Below are 17745 nucleotides of genomic sequence, written 5' to 3' on the forward strand. Positions count from 1 at the left end.
AAAGTAGTAAAAACCCAGTCCCTGCCCCAAAGAGGTCTGGTCCAGAGTTTTTATTTTCTAGTTGTAGTTTCCAGTGGAGTGTATTTCTTCAATAACTGCAGAAAGGCCACATGACCCTTCAACACTGAAATGTGTCAAGTGTAAGATTTATTGCTTCTAAATTCACGGAGAGGCTATTGAGAAATAGCTTTAAAAGAACCTGGCCACTGAACCATTAGATCAAATCTGAAGTAATGAAGGGATGAATCATATTCCAATATAATGAATTATATTGGAAAAGAGGACTGTTTCAGCTCTTTGATACTTCTTCTATCATTAGTCTGATATACTTATATCGGTCTGTAACATTATGAGATTTCCTTTTATAATAGCCTGGTTCACAAAAAAAAAAAAAAAAATGACCCTCATGTCAATGTATCATCTCAGGAGCCCTATTACCATGGAATCAGTACTTGTAAGCCCTGCTCAAATACAGAGACAGAAATAAATGTTTTTTAGACCCATTTCTGCAGATTATTCATTCCCTTATTTAGCTTTATTGTAACTGTTCACAAAATTACTAGTTTCTAGATAGAGCAGTAACCATAGCAACCAGACATCATAAATTAGATAACAATCAGAATCAGGACTATCAGCCATAAGCAACAATTTCAGGCTGGCACTGTGGAAAAAAACAATGGTTACGAAGTATTTGTGCCTCAGCCTTGTCATATTCAGAAGCCAAATTCACATATGTTGAATTTGCAGTCTGTACATACAAAGAATTGTTGAATACGTTACTGCAATGGCCCGACCTGCAAACAACTGCTAGCAGTAATAAGCAACAACAACTGAGACCCAGAGCTTTCCCTGAAGATTAAACATTGACTGGGAGGAGTTTCTGTCCAAAGTCTTTCTGATCCTGTTGCTGATTAACAGCCATCTTGCCTTTTTTTTTTTTAAGTGATCTTTCTAACTGGTAGTGTGGCTATGATACTCAGGGGTGCAAGCCACACAAGAGAGAGGCTGTGTCACTCTTGCTTTGCTGCTGTAGTTCCCAGCCTGGGCGCCTCAGAAACAGCAAAACAGCATGTAGGTCACACCCTGAGTGTCTGTGTATAGCTGCAGCCTGCAATCCAGTCACACTTTGATTTTCACCAACCTAGATTACCATTTGCAGGGTAACCCCAACATGATCTCGGTCCCAAATTCCTCCCCCCACCCAAATGTGTGTTCTTCACTGTCCATCCCTCTCCTGGATATTTTGGGTCTGTGGCCCCTGTAAGGGGATCAATATACAATAGTTTGCTACTTTAAATAGAGTTACCCAGTCCACAACACTGGATTAGTTTTGATCAAAGATAAAACAAATTTAACTAGAAAAAGACAGATTTTAAGGGAGTACAATTAAAAGGCATTAAAGTCAAGAGAAATAAAGACAAAACACTTTTTACTGCTAAAACTTAAACTAGACTTGGTTCAAGGTGATATCCCTTATCATCTGTTCCCAGTAACATTGTTAGCCAAATGTTCAGGCCAAGGATCTGCTTGCAACTGAACACTAAAGATTTCTTCTGATTAGTAAATCTGTTACTTTGTAGCACCACTTTAGTGGCACGTCAGGGCCATTCTGTGATCAAAGATTTGCAACATTTCTCCACTGCATGTCTCTCCAGCATCCAGCTCCCCCAGTTTGCATCAGATGGAACAGCTGTAGCTTCTCACCCTGCCAGCTAGCCTGCCTCAAAACCACCTCTGCACCTTCCCTGCACCTCTCTGACATCACCTGGGAGCACCTCTCTTCTCCTTCCTCATGCCCCCATCTCCTCACATGTGGCACTTATGTTCCATCAGCCTCTGCTCCAGGGATCTTTGCTTCTTCTTCAACTCTGCTCCTCTTTCCCTCAAGCCCTACATCATCTTTATTCCTAGCTCTCAAATTATCCTCTGCTGAAATCTCCCCTCTGCCCACCTCCTTGTTTGTGCTGTTTCTAACTCATTAAAATAACTTTTTAAAAAGTTCAGAAATGGAAGGGCTAAGCTGTGGAAACCTTATGTAACCCTTCTGCTCCTCTGAGCTGGCAGCAACAAGGGCCGGGTTCAGTATCCAGGGGTTCCTTTTCAACAACACAATGCAAAACTGGCTCGAGCCCCCACCCAGTGACCTGGGACAATTACATACCACCCCACCCCCCGGGCGCCTCTAGGAGGCAATACTTCCCCACTTGCAAGCACAGAGTGTAGCAAAATCCTTTTAATAAAGGAGGGAAACAATGTGGCATCACGTTGGAGAGACACCACAAACAGGACTATACACAAACCATAAGCAAAAAAACCCACCTCCAAGTACATTTGGCAATGTCCTTTCCCCCTTAGGGTCTTAAGTCCAATCACCCCAAAGTCCAACAACCCAAAAGTCTGTGTCTCTGGTCAGTGCCACCCCAGAGTTCGAAAGTTTATCTGCAGAGTTTTACCCCCACCCCAGCCTGGGTGGAAATGGGGAGGCACACACACAGGGTGTTAAGGGGCACCTTACGTGGGCCAGGGCCGACTGCTCCGCCTCTCCGTGGAGTTCTGCTGCAGCCTTCACCACGACTGGCTCCACTCCACCAGCTGTGCCGCTCCTCCAGCCGACCCGTGAACCGTGTCAGCCGTCCCCGCAAACCGCTCCACACTGCTCACTGGGCTGCTCCAACGTACTGCAGACTGCTCCGCTCTGACAGCCGCTTAGCGATAGATCTTCAGGCTCCCCCACCAGTTAACACAGCACTCAGTGATCCCAGCTCAGTACGCTTAGCTCTTTTAGTGATTTCAGCTCTTAGTGGTTTCAGCTTGTAGTAGGGGAGCCCTGGTGCTGGTGCACCATTGGCCCAACGTGAATTCAGGTCAGCAGTCTCTAGATGGACTCCTAAAGGATTCAAAATTAGCTCTGCTCTTCAACAGTGGAGAGAGGAGGATGTGCAATTGGTGTTCCAGGCCCTCAAAAGGGGCCCATACCATCAGGCACACACACCAATCCCCAACCTCTCTCAATTCACTGGGTTTTGGAACCCATGTCCCTTGTCTAGCAAGTACTATTTAATGTAGGTTGAGTCATTTCTGTCATAAAGCAGTCTCATAGTTCCTCATTCACATAATTAAGGTAACAGCACTTTTTTTCCTTCCTGCCCCAATAACAAAGAAATTGGGGATCCCACAGCTGTGAAAATAACCATCCCAGGCTGCTGTGTGTTATGCTAAGTGGGGTGGGTTTACCAATGCAAATGCACATTCCTGAAATTCCTTTGCCCACTCCTCATAATATACCACCAGATGTCAGGGTAGAGCTCATCCTGACTCTGCTTACATCCTCCCCCTAGCCGAGAATTTGTCATCCCGACAAATCACATTCCCTACTATACCAACTTACTGGTCCCCTCCAAAGGGCCTCAGATAGCCCACTTTAGCTTTCACAAACCTGTGTGCTAAATGTATTGGCTCCTCACTAATCACCCCAGGTGCATCGGAAGTTAACCGTTTCACTGGTCTTATTACCCTGTCTCGCCTATTGAGAATCTCTGTTGCTGTGGTAGGGGGGACATCCTCTTGAGTGACGGATGGGGAGGTTTCCTGTGAGTTCCCCTCGGATACTGGCATAGGCCCCTGCATTTCTAGGTCTAATAGTGGAGAGTCGAAGGTGCTTGGGACATCTTCCATCTGTATGTCACTACTGTCCAATGACCTGTGTGTGTCATCACACAGGGGTTCCACCAGTGGCTCAGGAGTGTCAGGAATGGGCCTAAATACTTCTGCCATAGGGTTTAGGGTGGAAGAGGAGGTGCTCTCTTTTGATTCAGCTGATTGAGACTGCAATCTCGTCTTCATCCTAGGATACACCATGGTTGTGTCTTCCTCCTCAGACTCATTCTCAGATGGGCTGAGTAGGGGTAGGTTAGCTGCAGGGGGCCGGTTGTCCACGTTGGAAGGTGGCTTTGGTACAGCACCTTCGTTCTGCCCAGTTGCCCTGTTGTGGCGCATCTCATAAGGGCTGCCAACCAATTCCCCCACCGGGAGCAAAAGGTTTCTATGCACGGTCTTACTTACATAAATAGCTGGTTAACACTTTCAAAAGTGCTTAAAGTATAAGTCCTATTCTCTAAAGTGATTTAGGCAGTTGCCTCACTGACTTTTAATAAGATTTAGGCTCTTAAGAGTCTAAGGCCTGGTCCACACTAAAAAGGGGGTTCGAATTAGGGTACGCAAATTCAGCTACGTGAATAGCGTAGCTGAATTCGAAGTACCCTAATTCGAACTACTCACCCGTCCAGACGCGGCGGGGTCGAACTCCGCAGCTCCAAGGTCGACTCCGCCACCGCCGTTTGCAGTGGTGGAGTACCGGAGTCGACCGCGGCGCTTCCGGAGTTCGAACTATCGCGTCTAGATCAGACGCGATAGTTCGAACTCCGAGAAGTCGAACTCACCGCGTCGACCCGGACGGTAAGTGTGGACTAGCCCTAAGTCACTTTTGAAAATTTTATCCATTATGTCAGTTTTTCTCCTATATTGCCTGTCACATTTTTAGCAAAAGAGATCAGAGAAACACTACTGCCAGATCCATTTTACAGTTTATTCAGATGGTCAGATTTTTTTTTATCAGGAACTTTCAGATTGCTGGACTGAGCAAAGTGCCGGGAGCTTTTCCTTAAATAATATCTGTTTTGTCTTGAAGCATAAAATGAATAGCCAGTTTTTAAAAACAGTCTCTGATAGAAACAAGAAGAAAACAACAATTGTATTCATCTTTATCAAATATGCTGTTGCCACTTCAAGGTTTAAACAGAAAGACTTCCCACTTTTTGAATCCTTGCAATTGTAACAGCCTGGCTGCTTATCTTGGTAACAGTCCTGTTCCCTCACTGGGTGCACTATTTATTGCTCCATTCTGGAACCTGTTTGTTGCCTTGTAATGTAATGCACAGCTACCTTCAGCATTAACTATAGAACCATTCCGTTTATATAATTCACTGACCTTTCACTTTATAGGGCTTGGTTTCAAGTCACCAGTCAAACCGCTTTTAGCTGAAGCATGTGTTTGGACTGCAGTATATGAACTCTCTTACAAGCCATCTACACCAGACAACCAGAGACACAATAGTCTTTCCTGGAACAGTACTCAGCGCTTAAATGGCTAGAAGTTATCAGGTCTGACTTGTGAGCACTGCAGAACTGAAGAGGCTCACAACCTTTTTTCACCACTCACTAGATTTGTATGTCCCTGTATGGTGCCCTTTCTAGAATTACTTAGACTCAGGGAGCAGTGACCTTGAAAAAGAAGCAGACTATTGAGAAAGTCATAACTTACATAGAGTGGTTTCCGTCTCCTGTTTTACTTGTGTGTGTGAATTTGCAGTCATGTTGCACGTATGTAATGGGGCATGCTGTTTAAGAAACAAAGTTTTCAAAAACAGCATGTTGTTCTTCAATCTCAGTCTTAGCAGACAACTATTTATAAAGCTCATCAAACCAAATGGCAGGTGATAATTTAGGCTCAAAATAAAAACCTCTAGAACTAAGCAACAATAATTCTCCTTGAAGGTGGTCTATTCAAGTTTAAGGAGAGTTTTAAATTTGGTTCCAGTTTGTGGCTTTTATTTCCACATCCCTAGAAGCAAACAGGATGATTTGAGAATGTAATATTCTCTTTCAAAAAGTTTTGAAACAAAAATAGATTGATATACAGCTAAAATCAGCTTCAGAGCTGAAATGAATCTCTTTTGGAGGGAGGGGAGAGTTTGAGGGGATAATTGCATATCAGGTGAGCAACAATTAACAGATTCCACTCCCACCCCAACTTGGTGGTATAACAGCAGAGATCTGTGTTTCTGTCTCTTGGAATGAGGACTTCTATTTAAATTTCTCATTGCCATGCACACTCAAGCCAACTTTAAAAACATCACATTTTACAAACACTTAAGTAGGCTGTCATTTTTTCCCTGCCCAGCATTACTGACCATAAAAGGGAGAGCCATGATACATCACTGCAAACTAAAGACATCAACTAGATCACCCTACCTAATTTCATACAGGAGAAATCTCCAAAAAATGCCCCAGAAGGAGCTTATTCTGTTTCAGAGGTGGAGTTTGCCCTCTGACAGAATGAACTGGGGTTTTGACCACCAGAATCTTCACATCCTTTGGGATTTGACAGAGGTCTGTTGTATTAATTTAGCTGGATTAAAGGCTCAAAGGTGTTAATGTAACCCAGTCACTGTACAACATTAAACAGTTTTAAACGAAGTTCATAGTTTGGTATACAAAGACCTCAGCCTACTTATTACCAGAGCAAACACACTAAAATCCATGCCAAAGGTTAGAAATGTATTGATTGAAACACACAAAAAGAAAAGAATCAAAACAAGGCAAAGAGCACTGAAACTAATTGATTATGCAAAATAAATTTACTCAAAACCTAAGTCTCTATTTTGAGACAGTGAATATTGGCTGAAGTCTCTTATTCAATGAAACAGTCCTTCATAGCAGGGAAGAAAGGGGTTAGCTCTGCTTCTCAGTTCTGAGTTGGAAATGATGGTGACTTTTGTTGCTTTAGGCAAAACAGATAGACACAGAAAGGAGAGAAGAGATAAGATAATAAAGATGGGGGAAGGATGGCTTTTGCTGATGTTCTCAGAATACAGGGTAGCTGGTCAGTCATGGACAGATGCTTTGGGATGACAAGTCAGTCACAACAACGGTTGCTCTGGATCTCGGCTCACCTCCCCACTCAGGTAAATCATCTGGTTGTCCTTGTCAGATCCCTGTCCTTCACTGATCCTTCTCCGGCTCAGCAGAGCTGGATGGGCTGTCTCATCCCATTGTGCTGGTGTCATGCAGTATTGTTGATTTCAGGATCAGATGAAAAGCCAAGAGAGAGAGGGGACAGAAGAAAGATGGGGGTAGGGGCAGGACAGAAAGAAGCACACGAGGAAGGGGAAGACAAAACAAAATCTCGCATATATCAGGTTGGGATCCTCATTCGTGCAACAATGATGGTCAAATATCCCCACTGGAGTATCAAAGTCTGATGTCACAGCAACAATCCTGACACAGCTGTGGTGATGGTAAAAATTTCCCCATTTTTCCTCCAAAGTCTGTTTATAAGGGCCCCAGAAGGGCAGTGGGTGGAATAATCCATCCTCTCATTATTTTGGTTCATTGACTTATAGACTCCTAGACTTTAAGGTCAGAAGGGACCATTATGATCATCTAGTCTGACCTCCTGCACAATGCAGGCCACACAATCTCACCCATCCACTTCTATAACAAACCCCTAACCTATGTCTGAGTTATTGAAGTCCTCAAATTGTGGTTTGAAGACCTCAAGCAGCAGAGAATCCTCCAGCAAGTGACCTGTGCCCCATGCTGCAGAGGAAGGCGAAAAACCTCCAGGGCCTCTGCCAATCTGCCCTGGAGGAAAATTCCTTCCTGACCCCAAATATGGCGATCAGATAAACCCTGAGCATGTGGGCAAGACTCACCAGCCAGCACCCAGGAAAGAATCCTCTGTAGTAACTCAGATCCCATCCCATCTAACATCCCATCACAGACCACTGGGCATACTTACCTGCTGATGATCAAAGATCAATTGCCAAATTAATTGCCAAAATTAGGCTACCCCATCATACCATCCCCTCCATAAACTTATCAAGTTTAGTCTTAAAGCCAGATATGTCTTTTGCCCCCACTACTCCCCTTGGAAGGCTGTTCCAGAACTTCACTCCTCTAATGGTTAGAAACCTTTGTCTAATTTCAAGTCTAAACTTCCTAGTGTCCAGTTTATATCCATTTGTTCTTGCGTCCACATTGGTACTAAGCTTAAATAATTCCTCTCCCTCCCTAATATTAATCCCTCTGGTATATTTATAAAGAGCAATCATATCCCTCCTCAACCTTCTTTTGGTTAGGCTAAACAAGCTAAGCTCTGAGTCTCCTTTCATAAGACAGGTTTTCCATTCCTCAGATCATCCTAGTAGCCCGTCTCTGAACCTGTTCCAGTTTGAATTCATCCTTCTTAAACATGGGAGACCAGAACTGCACACAGTATTCCAGATGAGGTCTCACCAGTGCCTTGTATAACGGTACTAACACCTCCTTATCTTTGCTGGAAATACCTCACCTGATGCATCCTAAAACTGCATTAGCTTTTTTAATGGCCATATCACATTGGTGGCTCATAGTCATCCTGTAATCAACCAATACTCCGAGGTCCTTCTCCTCCTCTGTTACTTCCAACTGATGTGTCCCCAATTTATAACTAAGGCCTGGTCTACACTAGGACTTTAATTCGAATTTAGCAGCGTTAATTCGAACTAACCGCTCAACCGTCCACACCAGGAAGCCATTTAATTCGAACTAGAGGGCTCTTTAGTTCGAATTCGGTACTCCACCCCGACAGGTGGAGTAACGCTAAATTCGACATGGCTAGCTCGAATTAGGCTAGGTGTGGATGCAAATTGAACTTAGTAGCTCCGGGAGCTATCCCACAGTGCACCACTCTGTTGACGCTCTGGGCAGCAGTCGGAGCTTGGATTCTCTGACCAGCCACACAGGAAATGACCCGGGAAAATTTGAATTCATTTTCCTGTCTGGGCACTTTGAATCTGACGTCCTGGCTGGACATCGGGGCGAGCTCCGCAGCACCTGCAACGATGCAGAGTTCTCCAGCAGAGGAGTTCATGTTATCTGTGAATAGAAAGAGGGACCCAGCATAGACTGACTGGGAACTCTTCGATCTGATCGGTGTGTGGGGCGAGGAGTCTGTGCTTTCGGAGCTGCGCTCCAAAACACGGAATGCAAAGACCTACGAGAAGGTCTCCAAAGCCATGAGAGACAGAGGATACAGGCGGGATGCAACGCAGCGCCGCGTGAAAATCAAGGACCCCAGACAAGGCTACCAAAAAATCAAAGCGGCAAACGGACGCTACGGAGCCTGCCACCACTGCCCCACCAGTGACCGTGGACTCTGACGATGGGACAGTGTCGACGGCCAGTTCCTCGGCGATGTTCGCGGATGGGGAAGATGAGGAAGGGTTTGTGGAGGACGAGGCAGGCGAGAGCACTTACAACGCTGGTTTCCCCGACAGCCAGGATCTATTCATCACCGTCACGGAGATCCCCTACCAACCCTCCCCGGCCATGAACCCGGATCCTGAATCAGGGGAAGGAGCAGTCGGTAAGTGCTTTAACCATGTTAACTTTTATTCTTAATATAACAGGAATCTTAACTGTGTGAAAAGGAGGGCTCTCTATATATGGGGATAGAACAGAAATCATCCTTGGAGATCTCCACGAAGCTCTCCTTGCGTTAATCGAAAAGCATCAGCAGGAGGTTCCTGGGGAGAGCTGCCTTATTGGGTGCTCCGTGGTAGCACACTTTTCCGCGCAAGGCTTTCATGAGGTACTCAGGGAGCACTGCCTCCCCGAGCACGGCTGCATCGGGCCCTGGTTCGTGCTAGCTTTCACGCAGCATGCGCTCTCTATCTCCTTCAGTGACCGTCCTCAGGGTGATCTCGCTCGGAGACTCCTGCATCTAATTAGGGTAATTACTGTAATTTTACGCCTGGTCCAAAGTATTTTTAAAAAATCTACGGACAGACGGCATAGCACAGACTCAGCACGCAGCTGCGTGACGAGCGTAACGGAAAGCCAAAGAATATAATGGACGCTCATGGAGGGAGGGGGGAATGAGGACGCAAGGTATCCCACAGTTCCTGCTGTCTCCGAAAAGTATTTGCATTCTTGGATGAGCTCCAAATGCTTCTAGGGTCAAACACAGTGTCTGTGGTGGGTCAGGGCATAGTTCGGCAATTTGCGCACACACCCCACCCACCACCAGAAGTGAAAACAATCCTCTGTTGACTCTTTTACATGTCACCCTATCTTTACTGAATGCTGCAGATAGACGCGATGGTGCAGCACTCAACACCAACATCCTTGCTCCCCCCACGCTATGGATGGCTGATGGTACAAAACGACTGGTATCCGTCCTCATCATCAGCCTATTGGCACATGGGGCAGTGCAAAAGGACTGGTAACCATGCGTACTAGCATCTGTGAGGTCGATCAAGGGCGCCTGGCCCTAATTTTTCATGGTAGATGGTGCAGTATGGCTGGTAACCGTCCTCATCATTGCAACAGGGGGCTGAGCTCCATCAATTCGAATTAGTGTATTTAGTATGGATACACAAATTCGACTTCATAAGGTCGAATCCACAAATTCGAACTAAGTTGATTCGAAATAGTCTTGTAGTGTAGACAAGGCCTAAAATTCTTGTTATTAATCCCTAAATGCATGAACTTGCACTTTTCACTATTAAATTTCATCCTATTACTATTACTCCAGTTTACAAGGTCATCCAGATCTTCCTGTATGATATCCCGGTCCTTCTCTGTTTTAGCAATACCTCCCAGCTTTGTGTCATCCACAAACTTTATTAGCACATTCCCACTTTTTGTGCCAAGGTCAGTAATAAAAAGGTTAAATAAGATTGGCCCCAAAACTGATCCCCGAGGAACTCCACTAGTAACCTCCTTCCAGCCTGACAGTTCACCTTTCAGTACAACCCGTTGTAGTCTCCCCTTTAACCAGTTCCTTATCCACCTTTCAATTTTCATATTGATCCCCATCTTTTCCAATTTAACTAATAATTCCCCATGTGGAACCGTGTCAAATGCCTTACTGAAATCGAGGTAAAATAGATCCACTGCGTTTCCTTTGTCTAAAAAATCGGTTACTTTTTCAAAGAAGGAGATCAGGTTAGTTTGGCACGATCTACCTTTTGTAAAACCATGTTGTATTTTGTCCCAATTACCATTGACCTCAATGTCCTTAGCTACTTTCTCCTTCAAAATTTTTTCCAAGACCTTACATACTACAGATGTCAAACTAATAGGCCTATAGTTACTCGGATCACTTTTTTTCCCTTTCTTAAAAATAGGAACTATGTTAGCAATTCTCCAGTCATATGGTACAACCCCTGAGTTTACTGATTCATTACAAATTCTTGCTAATGGGCTTGCAATTTCATGTGCCAGTTCCTTTAATATTCTTGGATGAAGATTATCTGGGCCCTCCAATTTTGTCCCATTAAACTGTTCGAGTTTGGTTTCTACTTTGGATGTGGTAATATCTACCTCCATATCCTCATTCCCATTTGTCATTCTACCATTATCCCTAAGATCCTCATTAGCCTTATTAAAGACTGAGGCAAAGTATTTATTTAGATATTGGGCCATGCCTAGATTATTCTTAACCTCCATTCCATCCTCAGTGTTTAGCGGTCCCACTTCTTCTTTCTTTGTTTTCTTCTTATTTATATGGCTATAGAACCTTTTACTATTGGTTTTAATTCCCTGTGCAAGGTCCACCTCTACATGGCTTTTAGCCTTTCTCACTTCATTCCTACATGTTCTGACCTCAATAAGGTAGCTTTCCTTGCTAATCCCGCCTATTTTCCACTCCTTGTAGGCTTTCTGCTTTTTCTTAATCACTTCTCTGAGATGCTTGCTCATCCAGAGAGGTCTACAACTCCTGCCTATGATTTTTTCCCCCTTTCTTGGGATGCAGGCTTCTGAAAGTTTCTGCAGCTTTGACTTGAAGTAATTCCAGGCCTCCTCCGCCTTTAGATCCACAAGTTCTTCAATCCAATCCACTTCCCTAACTAATTTCCTTAATTCTTTAAAGTTAGCCCTTTTGAAATAAAAAACCCTAGTCCCAGATCTATTTTTGTTTATCCTTCCATCTAGGTTGTCCCCTACAACCATTTCTTCTATGAGGTCCTCACTACTCACCAAAACCAAATCTAAAATGGCATCCCCTCATGTAGGTTCTTCAACTACTTGGTGAAGAAATCCATCAGCTATCACATCCAGAAAAATCTGAGCTCTATTATTGTTACTAGCACTTGTCCTCCAGTCTATATCTGGGAAGTTAAAGTCTCCCATGATCACACAATTCCCATTAGTGTTTACTTCATTAAAAACATTAAAGAGGTCTCTATCCATATCCAAATCAGATCCCAGCGGTCTGTAGCACACCCCAAGCACTATCTCAGGGGAGGCTCTAGTAGCTTTCTTTCCCAATGTGATTTTTGCCCAGACAGACTCTGTCTTATCCATTCCATCACTTCTTATTTCTTTACAGTTAACATCATCATTGACATACAATGCTACTCCACCACCTTTGCCTTTATTTCTGTCTTTCCTAAACAGCACATAGCCTTCAATACCTGTACTCCAGTCATGACTACTATTCCACCATGTTTCTGTTATCCCTATAATATCCGGTTCTTCTTCGAGTGATTGCTCCTATGCATTCCAGTCAGGTGTGCGCGCCGCGCGTGCACGGCATCTCGGAACTTTTTTACCCTAGCAACTCCGGCGGGCTGGCTGGCGCCCCCTGGAGTGGCGCCGCCATGGCGCCTGTTATATACCCCAGCCGGCCCGTCCGCTCCTCGGTTCCTTCTTACCGCCCGTGACGGCCAGTTGGAACTGTGGAGTGCTCTCTGTCCTCCACCACCCTAGCTCTCGCTACTGTTCTCTGTATATAGTTCGTTTAGTACTTAGTGTAGATAGTTTTTGATAGTTAGTTAGTTAAGTTTTAGAATAAGGTTAAGGGGGGTATCCCCTCCCTTTCCTCCCCCGGTGCAGGCTCATGCCCAAGGCACCGGGCTTTAAGCCCTGCGCATCGTGCCAGAGGCCTATGCCAATCGGGGACCTGCACGACGCCTGCCTCCGTTGCCTTGGCGAAGGTCATTGAACGGATAAGTGTTCTTTCTGTTCCGCCTTTAAGCCGCGAACTCGAAAGGAACGGGACATTCGTTTAAAACAACTCTTAATGGAGGCGTCGCTCCAGCCCCCGGCACCGTCCGCGCCGGCACCGAGAACTTCATCAGTGCAGAGCGCACCGGCGGCCCCGAGCCGCTCCGGCACCGTGGCTCCGCAGCCTCAGACAGCGGCTCCGAAGACCCGGCACCGCTCGCTCTCGCCTTCTAAGAAGCGCAAGCTGGCGAAGGCGATCGCTAAGTCCCGCGCGGAGGACTCAGCAGCGATGACGATGGCGCTACCTGCGGCCCCCGCGGTAGCCGTGCACAAGACGTGCACTGGACCGTTGACTCCGGCACCACAAGAGCCGTCGAGTCCGGCACCGCCACGCTCCCCGGCACCGACCGTGGTCGAGCCCCGGCTGCCTTCTACGCCGGAGACTTTCTCCTCGGCGCGCGAGCTGATACAGCTCATAGAGGCACCGAGCCTCCGGCCCCCGGCACCGCCGGCGCGGGCTGTCGTGTCGGCAGGAAAGCCGGCCATGATGACCCGGCCGCCGTCTCCGGACAGACGGCACGGATGACGCTCCCGGTCCCGGTCACGTTCCCGGTCCCACCGCAGGTCACCGTCCCGTCGCTCACGATCTCGGCACCACTCGCCATCGCGGTACAGGTCGCCGTCTCGACGTCGGTCGCAGTCCCGGTACCGTTCGTTATCGTGGTACCGGTCGCACTCCCGGCGTCGCACCAGATCCCGATCGCCATCGCGTCGGCACCGACGGAGGTCTCCGTCCCGGCACCGTTCCCGGCACCGCGACTCGCGCAGCCGCTCCCGGCACCGCAGATCTGGATCCCGGTCGAGCTCCCAGCACCGGTCGAGCTCCCGGCACCGCAGCAGACGGTGGTCTCGGTCACCATCCCGGTACCGTGAAGACCGGCACCGATCCTCAGCACCGTCCGGGGCCGGACTGCCTCAGTCGACAGCGCAATCCATCAGCGCCTCGGCACCGCCATGGCCATCCCGCTCTGCATCGGTTGCCTCCGCGGCGGACAGCAATGCTCACCTACCGCCTACCCCCCACGGTCAACCTCAGGGGGCACAGCAGTGGGGATTCTGGGTACCATGGGCCCAGTATGAAGCTCAGGGGGTACCGTTGCCCCCAAGAGCCCCTGCTTCCGAGCGCAGGGCGCCGGAGGCGACTGTTAGCCAGCCGCCCCCTTCACCTCCACGTGAGCCTGACCGCGAGGGGACCATGCAGCCCAACCCAGCCGACGAACAGTCCGCAGGTCCTTCGACGGAGGCCGCTGTCCAGGGCTTGTCCTCGTCGTCCTCACCGGACGAGGCGGTGGCCGGAGCTTCCACCAAGGAGCCTCCGCCTATAGACCCGAAGGCTCACCAAGACCTGCTTCGCCGCGTGGCGACGGCTATGGCTCTTCCAGTGGCGGAGGTTCAGGAGGATGAGGACCCTATCACTAACGTCGTCGGAGCGGAGGCTCCAGTGCGAGTGGCGTTACCGTTTGTGCGGACAATACAGAAGAACGCCACCACACTTTGGCAGACGCTGGCGTCCATCCCTCCTACGGCTCGTGGGGTCGAGCGCAAATATGCAGTCCCCTCCACGGGCTACGAGTATCTTTATACTCACCCAACCCCGGACTCGTTGGTCGTCCAGTCGGTCAACGACAGGGAGAGGCACGGTCAACCTGCCCCTGCGCCTAAATCAAAGGACGCGCGACGGATGGACCTGTTAGGCCGCAAAATCTACTCGGCGGGCGGCCTGCAAATGCGCATCGCCAACCAGATGGTCCTCCTCGACATCATGACGTCCCTGGCGAAGTTTACAGAACTCCTGCCAACAGCCTCCCGCCAGGAGTTCTCAGCAATGTTGGACAAGGGAAAGAAATCGTCCAGGTCCTCCATCACGGCTGCCCTTGATGCCGCAGACTCGGGAGCTCGGACCTTGGCCTCCGGCGTGACGATGCGCCGCATCTCCTGGCTGCAGTCCTCCACCCTGCCGCCGGAGGTGCAGTATACATTACAGGACCTGCCTTTTGACACTCAGGGGCTCTTCTCTGAGAAGACTGATTCACGGATCCAGACCCTGAAGGACGGTCGCGTTGCCATCCGCACCCTCGGGATGCACACGCCGGCTCCACAGCGCAGGTCCTTCTGACAGCAACCCCCCCGGTCCTTCCAGCAGCAACGCTACCGCCCGTATAATAGCAGGCGACCGGGCCCAAATCGCCGTCGTCCTTCCGGCAACAGGCGTAATCAGGGCCAGGCCTCTTCCAAGGCCCCTCAAGGGTCCAAGCAGGCCTTTTGATGGGACGCACGAGGACGGCCCATCACTCTCCCTACCGGATCCTACCCTTCTCTTCCGCAACCGCCTCTCCTATTTCTCTTCGGCGTGGTCCCAAATAACAACGGACAACTGGGTGCTTCAAACAGTCCAGTCGGGATACCGCCTTCAATTTGTTTCGCCCCCACCTTCCCACCCACCCGCCCTGTCCCTCTTCAGGGACCCCTCTCACGAGCAATTCCTCTTACAAGAGGTCCAGACTCTGTTGAGCGTGGGTGCCATAGAGGCAGTGCCTCAAGACAGGCGGGGCAGGGGATTCTATTCCCGATACTTTCTCATCCCCAAAGCGAAAGGAGGGCTACGTCCTATCCTGGACCTTCGCGAGCTGAACAAATACCTGCTCAAGCCCAAGTTTCGCATGGTCACCCTGGGGACCATCATTCCCTCTCTGGATCCGGGAGACTGGTTTGCCGCCCTCGACATGAAGGACGCCTACTTCCATGTCGCGGTCTATCCCCCTCATCGACGTTACCTCCGTTTTGTGGTCAACAACGCCCACTACCAGTTCGCCGTGTTACCATTCGGGCTCGCTACCGCACCGAGGGTGTTTACCAAATGCATGGCGGTGGTGGCCGCAGCCCTCCGCCATCGTCAGATACACGTCTACCCATATCTCGACGACTGGCTGGTTCGCGGACAGTCTCGACAGCTGGTAATGGGCCAGATGACAGAAATCCTGTCCCTCTTTCGGCGACTCGGTCTTCTCATCAATGCCGAGAAGTCCACTTTGATTCCGTCGCAGCGGGTGGAGTTCATTGGAGCGGTCCTCGACTCCTTGTTGGCCCGAGCCTGCCTACCGCAATCTCGACATCAGACGATGGTCTCCATCATCCAGGACCTCGTCACCTTCCCGACCACGACGGTGCGCTCCTGCCTCCGCCTCCTGGGCCACATGGCATCATGCACCTATGTCACCGCGTACGCGCGGCTCTACCTCCGCCCGTTCCAGTCTTGGCTTGCATCGGTGTACCGGCCACATCGAGATCCCATCGACATGGTGGTCACGATCACCAGGCCAACCCTCAAGTCCCTCCGCTGGTGGCTCGACCTGGAGGTCGTGTGTGCGGGAGTCCCGTTCCACCCTCCTCCGCCACTCTGACTACGGATGCCTCAGCGCTCGGTTGGGGAGCTCACCTGGGCGACCTTCACACCCAGGGCCTGTGGTCGCCCCAGGAGCTCGCTCTACACATCAACGTCCGCGAGCTGCGAGCGATCCGTTTGGCCTGTCACACCTTCCGCACCCACCTGCAAGGCCGCTGTGTGACAGTGTTCACGGACAATACATCAGCCATGTTCTACGTGAACAAACAGGGCAGAGCCCGCTCCTCCCTCCTCTGCAAGGAAGCGATGCTCCTGTGGGACTTCTGCGTGACCCACGAAATTCACCTGGAAGCATCCTTTCTTCCGGGAGTGCAGAATACGCTGGCCGACCATCTCAGCAGGTCGTTCCTCTCCCACGAGTGGTCCCTCTGTCCCGATGTAGTACACACAATCTTCCAGAGGTGGGGGTTTCCCCAAGTAGACCTCTTTGCGTCCAAGGAGAACAGGAAGTGCCACCTGTTTTGCTCGTTCCGGGGTCACTCGCCGGGCTCCCTGTCGGACGCCTTCCTGTATTCCTGGAAGGATCACCTCCTCTACGCCTTCCCTCCGTTCCCGCTCGTACACCGAGTGCTACAGAAGCTGTGGAGGGACAGAGCCTGCCTCATACTCGTAGCTCCCGCCTGGCCGAGGCAGCATTGGTATACCCTGCTGCTCGAGCTCTCCGTTCGGGATCCCGTCCCCCTTCCGTTGTGGCTGGACCTCATCACCCAGGACTTCGGCAGGCTCTGCCATCCGAACCTGCAGTCCCTCCATCTTACAGCTTGGTACCTACATGGTTGACCCACGCAGAGAGGGACTGCTCGGCAGCAGTCCAGCACGTCCTGCTAGAGAGCAGAAAGCCTTCCACTCGCTCCACCTATCTGGCGAAATGGAAGCGGTTCGCGCTCTGGTGTGACCAACGAGGCCTCAATCCCTTCGTAGTCCCTGTTCCTGCCATCCTGGACTACCTCTGGTACCTTAAGGAGCAAGGTCTTGCGGTCTCCTCCTTGGGGGTTCACCTGGCAGCAGTGTCCGCCTTTCGTCCATCTCTGGAAAGTCGGTCCATCTTCTCCAACCAGATGGTTTCCCGCTTCCTTAAAGGCCTGGACCGCTTGTACCCGCCGGTGCAGCGTCCTGCCCCGACCTGGGATTTGAACCTCGTGCTGGCCAAGCTGATGGGTCCCCCCTTCGAGCCTTTGGCCACGTGCTCCCTGCTCTACCTCTCCTGGAAGACAGCTCCTCGTCGCCATTACATCAGCGAGACGAGTCTCTGAGCTCCGTGCTCTAATGGTGGGTCCACCATACACCGTCTTCCACGGGGACAAGGTGCAGCTTCGACTGCATCCGGCCTTCCTCCCTAAGGTGGTCTCGGCCTTCCACCTGAATCAGGAGATCTTCCTCCCGGTCTTCTTCCCGAAGCCGCATGCCTCGCCTCGGGACAACAGCTTCACACCCTCGACGTCCGCAAGGCGCTCGCTTTTTACATCGAGCGGACGAAGCCCTTCCGGCGTTCGACCCAGCTGTTTATA

At 49.6% G+C, this 17745-nt stretch overlaps 1 protein-coding gene across 5 annotated transcripts in view; it reads right to left on the minus strand.

The window, feature by feature from the left end:
- LOC123362275 overlaps nt 1-17745 on the minus strand; it is a 108368-nt gene that overhangs the window by 23617 nt on the left and 67006 nt on the right. The window lies entirely within an intron of this gene.

Source organism: Mauremys mutica, chromosome 1 (assembly GCF_020497125.1).
Source record: "Mauremys mutica isolate MM-2020 ecotype Southern chromosome 1, ASM2049712v1, whole genome shotgun sequence".
Taxonomy (NCBI): domain Eukaryota; kingdom Metazoa; phylum Chordata; order Testudines; family Geoemydidae; genus Mauremys; species Mauremys mutica.